This window comes from Colobus angolensis, unplaced genomic scaffold (genome assembly GCF_000951035.1).
Source record: "Colobus angolensis palliatus isolate OR3802 unplaced genomic scaffold, Cang.pa_1.0 Scaffold206, whole genome shotgun sequence".
Lineage (NCBI taxonomy): Eukaryota > Metazoa > Chordata > Mammalia > Primates > Cercopithecidae > Colobus > Colobus angolensis.
The window spans coordinates 5,768,027-5,776,841 of record NW_012115222.1 but is presented as its reverse complement, the minus strand read 5'-3'; the positions used below and the strand labels follow the sequence as shown (position 1 = coordinate 5,776,841).

Genomic DNA, 8,815 nt, shown 5'->3' with positions numbered 1-8,815 from the left:
TTTTGGACTATGCATGAATATAAAAATAAACTTTTTAAAAATTAAGGAATGGAAATTATTGCATTTGTTTGTTAGTGCAGCTAGTTCATCCAAGCTAATGCAAAGCTAGTACATAACCCTTATAGAAAAATCTGGAAAAATACAGAATCCAAAAATGAGAGGAAAAGAAACACTTGCAATCCCATAACCTGATGATAACCACTGTTAACATTTTGTTGTAGAAACCCAGCTTTAGGAAGACAGGGTGATGAAATGGAAAAACAAAATTGACTGGAAATTAAGAGATCAGGGTTCTGGTCCCAGTTTTCTCTTAATTAGCAAAGCCTTTATTTCTGTTAGAGAAAGGAAAGACTTTGACATGTATTCTCTAAATTGAGAGAGAGAACAGGGTTGTTGCATAGAAAGGGAGTATTTATTACTCCACAATTGTCTTCTTTTAGCTAGTGGTCAAAACATTCAGAAAACTTCAAAGAGCTGCATGCTCAGGGAGAGGAGGTACAAGGGAAGCTGTGGGTGTGAGGTTGTGATGGAGTGGACCAAGGAGGAGAAATGCTTGGGATTCTCTTTGGTTCTTGCCTGTGCTCTGGGAAATCACTGAACTGCCCTGAGGAAAATTGTCCCCTGGTGCAGTGAACTCCAGTGCTCCCATAAGTGTTTACCATCAGCAAAGAACAAGTGTCTGCTTCTGAGTAACCTAGTTCTACCTAGAATGGACTGCAGGCATGCAGGTGGGCTAAATTTGTTCACTAGTAATATTACTTCTACTGCCTTTGAGAAGTGGGTCTAGGGACACAGTAGATGTGGGGGACAACCAAATACCATTCATCTTCTGGCTACCCTATTTAACTCCTGACAACTGAAACAGGGGTGTCGACAGTCAGAGGAGGAGGAGGGCAGAAGTGTGCACTGGAACACCAGATGTTTGAGGCTGAAAATCATATGGATGCAGAATAAATAACCCCAAAATAACCTTCTATCTGTGGTGTTCAGTCTCCCTCCTTGGCCAGGCATCAAAGCTACGTGTTGTTCGTTTAAAACATGAACATCCTGATCCCAGGACTTTGAAGATAGGAATCACCCATCCCAAACCAGACACACTGCCCACAGTAGCTGAGAAAGAAGCCAAAGGTGGTGAATGATTAGCAGAACTGCCAGACAGCTCCAGAGTCTGGACACAGAGTACCAGGAAAGCTGTTTCATGGGGGAAACTCAGACTGATCAAAAGAGCCGAGGAAGTCCTTTGTGGCCTGTCTACTCCATGGTGAGACTCCCCCAACGTCTGTCTCCCTGATGCACCATCCCACAGTCCCAAGGAGCCCCAGGCACAGCCTTTACCACTGTGTCTAGCATCATGAAATGCTCCAGTGAGCAAGAAGGTCCTCAGGAATCCAGTAAATATGAATTTACTAATTGTGGTGACGTAATCTTGTCCTCACAGAGCTTACAATATCACTAAAAGTGTAGTATACATACTCACACACGACATATACAAACCTATATTAAAGAATTATTTAGAATTACAGAGTTTCATGGTGAGTGATGTGTAGAATGCATTTTAGAGGATTTCAATAACAAGACTTGTCTGTGGGGAAGCTACAAGGAAGCATCTCTAGACTTGTCATAGAAAACTGCTTTTTACTATGTTTTACTGTAAGATTCTTTCAAAATCACCTTTTAAATTTGTCCTTCTTTGGTTGCTTAAATTTTCCTCACTGTGTTTGTCATTGTTAAAGTTTATAACTCATTTTATTTCATTAGGAAACAGCTCTAGGAGAGGGAAGACCAGCTGCCTTCATCAGGAATTCACAGGTGGCATTTCTATGGGGAATCAGCACAAGGTCAGAGTCCAGGTCTCATTTGTCCAGACGTTTTTCTTAATAGTTCAAACATGGGTGAGCTACTGTAGTAGACAAACAGAGAAATGTTTTGTTTGCAACTTTAGAACCACCCTCCACCCTTGCCCACCCTCTGTGTCTCTGGAGGCCGCACTTTATGGATGGCAATAACAACCTTCTTCACATTCTGGCTTCTGGTTGGGTTTGTTAAAGGAAGGCACAGGAAGGAGGAAGGAGGGTGGTGAGCAGGAGAATGGGTCTGACATATCCGTTCCCAGGTAGCCTCTCTGCTGAGTGCAGAGGTTGTTTGCGTCACCTACAGAGGGCCCCAACTCCAGCAGGAGGCCAGCTCCTACAGCTAGAGCTACCCCTCAGGTCTGGTCAGCTGCTTCCCTGTGCCTAGGTGTGGTTGGTGGCTCTTCACTGTCGCCAACTCTTGGATATGTTCGCTTTCCTGCCAACAGTGTTTTAAATGACTCCTTTAGTTAACACATAACAGTTTCACCCCATTTGAGTGTGCGATTCTAGATCAATGATTGATAGAGAACAGATATCAAGAGTGGCCTCAGGAGTGGCCCTGAGGATAGAATTCTGGGACTAGGTTGCTCTCACACTTAGAAATGCATGGATAACCTCCTTGCCAGGGAAAAGGAGACATTTCATTTCTAAGTTATGGTGGCATCACAATCACACCGTTATTGCATGGACTGAAGTACAAGTGGAGGACAAGGGGTTGGGAGAGGAAGTGACTTTAGCAAATTGGTAAGATGATGACAATAGTGATTATAAAAATTTGTGGTCAGCTAACTCCTTTTGGTGCCCTGGAGCTGCACTGTCCAGTCTGGTAGCCACTAACCACATGTGGCTATTTACATTAAAATTAAGATTAATTAAAATTAAATAAAATTTAAAATTCAGTTCTTCAGTCACACTAGCCACATTTCAAGTGCTCAAAAACCGCATGTGGCTAGTGACTGCTATATTATAGGGCAGCACAGGTAGAGAACACTTTTATCCCTGCAGAAGGTTGTATTGGACAGTGCTGCCCAAGAGAGTGTACAGAGTGAAAATAAAAATTGAAGGCCTTAAATACTCAATTCAGAAGATGGGTGGAAAATGAAAGCATTGTTATGCCAACTTTGAAGGAATCCCTCATTTCTTCTAGTTTCATGGCAGATATGGCAAAGATGACATCAAGCGCTGGACTGTATGACTTACACAGTGGCAGAGCCAATTAAATGCTTGCCCCTGCCAGTCTCTAAGACTAAAAGGGCACTGGTGGGAGAAGGAGGGAGATCCTGAGATATGAGAGGGAGAAAAAGGTGAGGCTGAAAACTTTGGGTTTTTTGGTTTTGTTTTGTTTTTTGAGACAGGGTCTCACTGTCACCCAGGCTGGAGTGCAGTGGCATAACCTCAGTACACTGCAACCTCCACCTCCCAGGCTCAAGTGAACCTCCCAACTCAGCCTCCCGAGTTGCTGGGACTACAGGCCCACACCACCACGCCTAGCTAATTTTTGTATTTTTAGTAGAGATGGTTTCACCATGTTGGCCAGGCTGGTCTCGAACTCCTGACCTCAAGCAATCTGCCTGCCTCGGCCTCCCAAAATGCTGGGATTACAGGTGTGAGCCACTGTGCCTGGGCAGGCTGAAAACTTTAAACTCCCCAATTCCATATGACCTTCTTTTTTGATTGAGGAAACCCCTCTTCCCACCAAAGGGGGCACCTTCCTCTGTATAAACACCTTTCAATGACTGCACCTGGGAAAATGCCATCCCCGTGGGATGCTTACTTCTGTAGGAGCCACTCCCACTTCTCTAAGTACCTCCGGGATCACAACAACAGTAGGTCCCAGGTAAGGATGCACAAGACCTGGTCTGAGGTGGGAGAGGAAACTGACACACTATAATAATTATGAGGCTTTACCAATCAGTTTTGGCCAGAGTTTGGGGAGCACGGCTATGAATGAATCCTAAAGCTATTTAACCATCTAAAGTAAAATTGAAGAGCTGACTTAACCACATTTCTCAATATGAGTTTACTTCCCTGAGATTTTGAATTTAATATGTTGGCTTGAGCAAATAGAAGTAGTACATACAGTCCGCTAGGTTGGCCAGTTGAAACCTGGACTCAGTAGTGGCCTACAGTCAGTGGAATTGACGTTTTGGAATGTCCCTGGCAAACATTAGAGAAGCACTGCCAAACAGAACTTTCTATTTCTACGATGGAATGTTCTGTAGCTTGTGCTGTCCAGCACAATAACTTCCAGCCACCTGTGGCTATCGAGCACTTAAAATGTGGCCAGAACAACTAAGACACTGAATTTTGAATTTTATTTTACTTTAATTAATTTAAATTTAGCACCTGGGGCTAGCGGCTACTGTATTGGATAGTGCCACTCTAAGAAGTCTGAAGGCTCAGGGGAATTGGCAATGTGGGATGAACCTATAAGGGGCAACTAGCTCACCCGCCCCTTACTCATAATCCCTGGAAGGTTTGGAGGAGACTTCCTTTTTCTCCTGATTCTACTCTGGCTGCAATCTAGAGTCTCTGATATATGGAGTTATCATTCACTTCTTACTAGTTTTTCCATGTTTATTTTTATTTTCTCTTTAACACAAAAGTTATCTAGAAGAATGTCTTAATTTCCAAATATATTGTTTTGTTTCCTTTTACCATTCTTTTTATGTTGATGTTATTTCTGCTTTGAGCGGAGTGGGGGAGAGCAAGGGGATGTATTTTTTTCTTAATAAATGTTCCTTGAGTAGTATTCAAATATTCAAAATAATTCAAATTTTTAAATTAATTCAAACACAATTAATTTTTATTAATTTTATATATGATATGATTATTTCTGAAACAAATGTATTATGTTGTTTGGCCGTGGCTCTGTATTATTTCTCTTTATTTCTATCAGCATTTATTTAATGCATATGTTTATATATACAAAAAAATAATGCCACATTGTCAATGCATTAAGATTCATAACTGTTTTATCTTCTTGGTGAATTGAATACAATTGAAAGAAAAATATCTTTGCCCCTCTTAATTGTTAATGCTTCTCATTTCATTTTCTTTTGTCAGATATTAGCATTATAGCATGTGCTTTCTTTTATTATTTATCTAGTATATTTTAATGCCTATTTTTCAGCCTTTTTGTGCCCCCTTAGTTTAAGAATATGTCTTTTAAATACTATATAGTTTAACACTATAGTTTAGGGTATTCAGAAGATCTGTGTTACTTTGACAAAGGAATTTAAGATACTTAAATTTATTGTGATCATTAATGTATTAGACTTACTGATATATTTCGGACCCCAGTTCTTCCTTTAAAAAGAATTCCATAAGAATGAGTAACTTGCACTTACTAGAATTAAACTTTCCCCTAAGAAAAGGTAAGTGTGTTAGAATGGAATATTAGAGAAGCCTCAGATTGGGGACAATTTACCATATTTCTGTGTTCTCCAGCTTTCCTCATTCCTCCAGCTCCAGCTTTGTCAAACTTTACAAACAATCCCATTGGATCTTAAGAGCCTTGACATGCAATAGAGGCATGTCACAGGCAAAGATGTCCTTGGTTTCTCGTAGCACCAGTAGTTTGTGTGAAGCCCCTACTCTTTTGTTCCTCAAATAAATGAATTTTATATATGAGATTTAATTAACATCAAGGCCTCACCTCACTGGTATCTCACTCAGAGCAGCACCATCTAATGCAGCAGTTATTGGCTAGTATCTTTCTTCCTGTTAAGAAGGACAAGGTGTAATTCCAGCACTTTGGGAGGCCAAGGCAGGCAGATCATGAGGTCAGGAGATCAAGACCATCCTGGCTAACACAATGAAACCCCATCTCTACTAAAAATACAAAAAATTAGCCAGGTGTGGTGGCGGGCACCTGTAGTCCCAGCTACTCAGGATGTTGAGGCAGGAGAATGGCGTGAACCCGGGAGGCGGAGCTTGCAGTGAGCAGAGGTTGCACCACTGCACTCCAGCCTGGGTGACAGAGCGAGACTCTGTCTCAAAAGAAAAGAAAGAAAAGAAAGAAAAGGACATTATGAGATACTCTAACAAGCAGCACAGTGAGGCGTTTAATGGTACAGACTCTAGGACTACTCTGCCATGGTGGGAGCCTCACCTTTGTCATGTTTTCTGCCATTCAGTAGTTATAAGAGCTCAAGCCAATAGCTTAACTTCCATCACTTCAGAGGGTTACTGTTACTGTATGGATTAGAAAACATAATTTATGTAAAAATACTCAGCACAATCCTCATAATAACTCAGAAAATGGTAGCTGATATTAATAATTGATATCTTAGTCCTTTTCCAGGACTCTCAATGAGACTTTTTACAAAAATTGTCATTTCTTTCTTTCTTTTCTTCCTTTTCCTCTTCCTCTTCTTCTTCTTCTTCTTCTTTTTTTTTTTTTTTTTTTTTTTTTTCCTTTTTGAGACAGGTTCTCACTGTGTCACCCAGGCTGGAGTGCACTGGCACAATCTCAGCTCACTGCAACCTCCGACTCCTGGGTTCAAGTGATTATCCTGCCTCGGTCTCCCGAGTAGCTGGGACTGCAAGCGTGCGCCACCATGCCTGGCTAATTTTTGTATTTTTACTAGAGATGGGGTTTCACCGTGTTGTCCAGGCGGGTCTCGAACTCCTGACCGGAAGTGATCAGCCCACCTCGGCCTCCCAAAGTGCTGGGATTACAGGTGTGAGTCACTGTGCCTGGCCTGTTATTTCTTTAATACCCCAAGAGTGAGAACTGAGGAGCTCCTTGAATACTTAAAATTTCTCTATAAAGAGACATAATTGGCTTCCCTTGATATTCTCAGCATCCCCCAAGCTGACTGAAGATATCAGTCCATGAACAGAGGGCCTGAGGTTTAAACAGGTTCCACATTTGCTGGACTCATACTCAGAACCTCTGCCCTATTTTTACCTGTTTTGTCTGCAGTTGCTGCATTAAGAACTGGACTTAATGAAATATTTGGTTCTGGATGTTTTCATGTCCCAAATTAACTTTAATGAGCAAATAGGGAAAGATCAAGAGAGCTGCGGCTGGGACTTAGCAGAAACTTTGAAGCAGAAGCCAGGATGGGGTAGATGCCCTCTGGCAACTGGCCAGCGTTTGCTTTTAATGACAGCGAACCCTCAGATCTAGTTCATCTGAGCTGCAAACAAGGGGCTGTGATACCAGCATACCTGAGATTTCATCTTTTGCAATGCCTCTGTGTTTCTCATGCAACAAACATGTGTCAAACACCTACTGTGAGCAAGAAACTTCTCTAATGCTCCTATGAAATGCTTTGGGTCATACCTAGTTGACTAAGACACTGTCACTGTTCTTAAGGATTTCACATTCTAGGAGAGGAAATAGGATGTACACAGGTGGCCACATTAGAAGATTGTGACATGTCATAAAAGAGGTACAAAGTCCCATCTGATAGAGGAAGATGCGCTTGCTTCCACCTTGGAGTCATCCGAAATGGCCAGATGCAAGAGGTCGATGAGAGTTGGCCTTTTAAGAATAATGGGGATTGGGTGCAGTGGCTGACACCTGTAATCTCAGCACTTTGGGAGGCTGGGGCAGGAGGATCACTTGAACCCAGGAGTTTGAGACCAACGGGGCAACACAGTGAGACCTTCTCTCTACAAAAAATAAATAAAAAATTAGCCGGGTGAGCGTGGTGATGCACGCCTGTAGTCCCAGGTACTTGAAAGGCTGAGGCAGGAGGATCACTTGAGCCCAGGAGGTTGAGGTCGAGCCGTGATCACACCACTGCACACCAGTCTGAGCAATGGATTGAGACCCTATGTCAAAAAAAAAAAAAAAAATAGTGGCCCTTTAGGTGGAACACACAGTGTGAGCACTGGCAGGAAAGACCAGGGAATGTTCTGGGGGAAGCAAGTTGTACTCACCCTGTTTCTTCCATCTGTGTTTCCATGGGAAAATCTCCCAATCAATTTGAGCCTCATTTTCCCTATAAGTTAAATTGTAAAGGTCAAATGATTTGTATTGTAATAGGCTAGGGAGTTTGATCATTGTATGTGCTCAAATAATGGTGGTTAGTGTCTCTCACATCTATTTCTGTTTCTCCTTCTTTATTCTAGTCCTCAAGCTGGTAAGAAGCAGATCTCTACTGAGACTTTCTACTGGGGTATGGAGTTTTGGGGCAAAAAGGAGAGTGGAGATCAACACTGATATTTATTTATTCATTTTTAAATATACACTTTCAGGTAGAAGTTGAGAAGTACTGATATTTTACTAAGGAAGGTTGGGATTGCCAAAGGCAGCTCCCAGCAGGGGCAGCTCCCTTCTGTCATAAAAGGACCTTAGCGTCTTGGGGAGAATGAGTTCTGGACTGGAACCTCCAGCCTGAATGTCCCCACTGTTCCCCTCGTTCTTACAACCTCCTGGGTGGTGTGATCTTTTTTTCTGTGTCCTGCCACATTCACATCCCCAAAAAACTCTTTTCTCAAAAACATTTCTTTCCCTGCCTCCCCAGTCTGAAGATGTTCCCAGCAAGCTTAAGAATTCATCAGATGCTCTGTTCTTGGCAGCACTGATCTTCTGGGCATGGCTCGGGAGCAGTAGACCTCCTTTGGAGCCGTATCTTGTCATTTTCCATTTTTGGAATTCATTTCAACAAACATTTGAGACAAGATCTTCACAGTAGCCAACCCTCTTGTCTCTGAATTTCAGCAGAAGCTAGTAATGAAAGTGTTGGTGGGAAGTCCCACCGTCATTCCAAGGTGTGGTGCTGGAGCGCCTATACAGGAGTTTGAAATGGAGGCGAGAGTCAATGCCGCCATCAGTCTTTGGTCATCCCCAGCTTTAGCCCATGTAAGGAATAGAGGTTGGCAAGAGGTTGACAAGGGACATTTCTCTGCAGAGAACTATCAGTGTCCTGTGCACTCTCTGCAGCCCACCCTTCCCCTGATAGTGGGAAAGATGAGAGATACCCACCCCTGCCCTTCAGCCATGT

General features: G+C 42.5%; 1 long non-coding RNA gene across 1 annotated transcript; it reads left to right on the top strand.

Annotated features, from left to right (window-relative positions):
- The first annotated feature begins 849 nt into the window (after positions 1–849).
- Positions 850–8,070, top strand: LOC105511903. The gene is made up of 4 exons (XR_001001787.1): positions 850–1,261; positions 1,759–1,838; positions 2,480–2,597; positions 7,941–8,070. It is a non-coding gene; the product is annotated as an uncharacterized LOC105511903 (long non-coding RNA).
- The last annotated feature ends 745 nt before the right edge of the window (positions 8,071–8,815 follow it).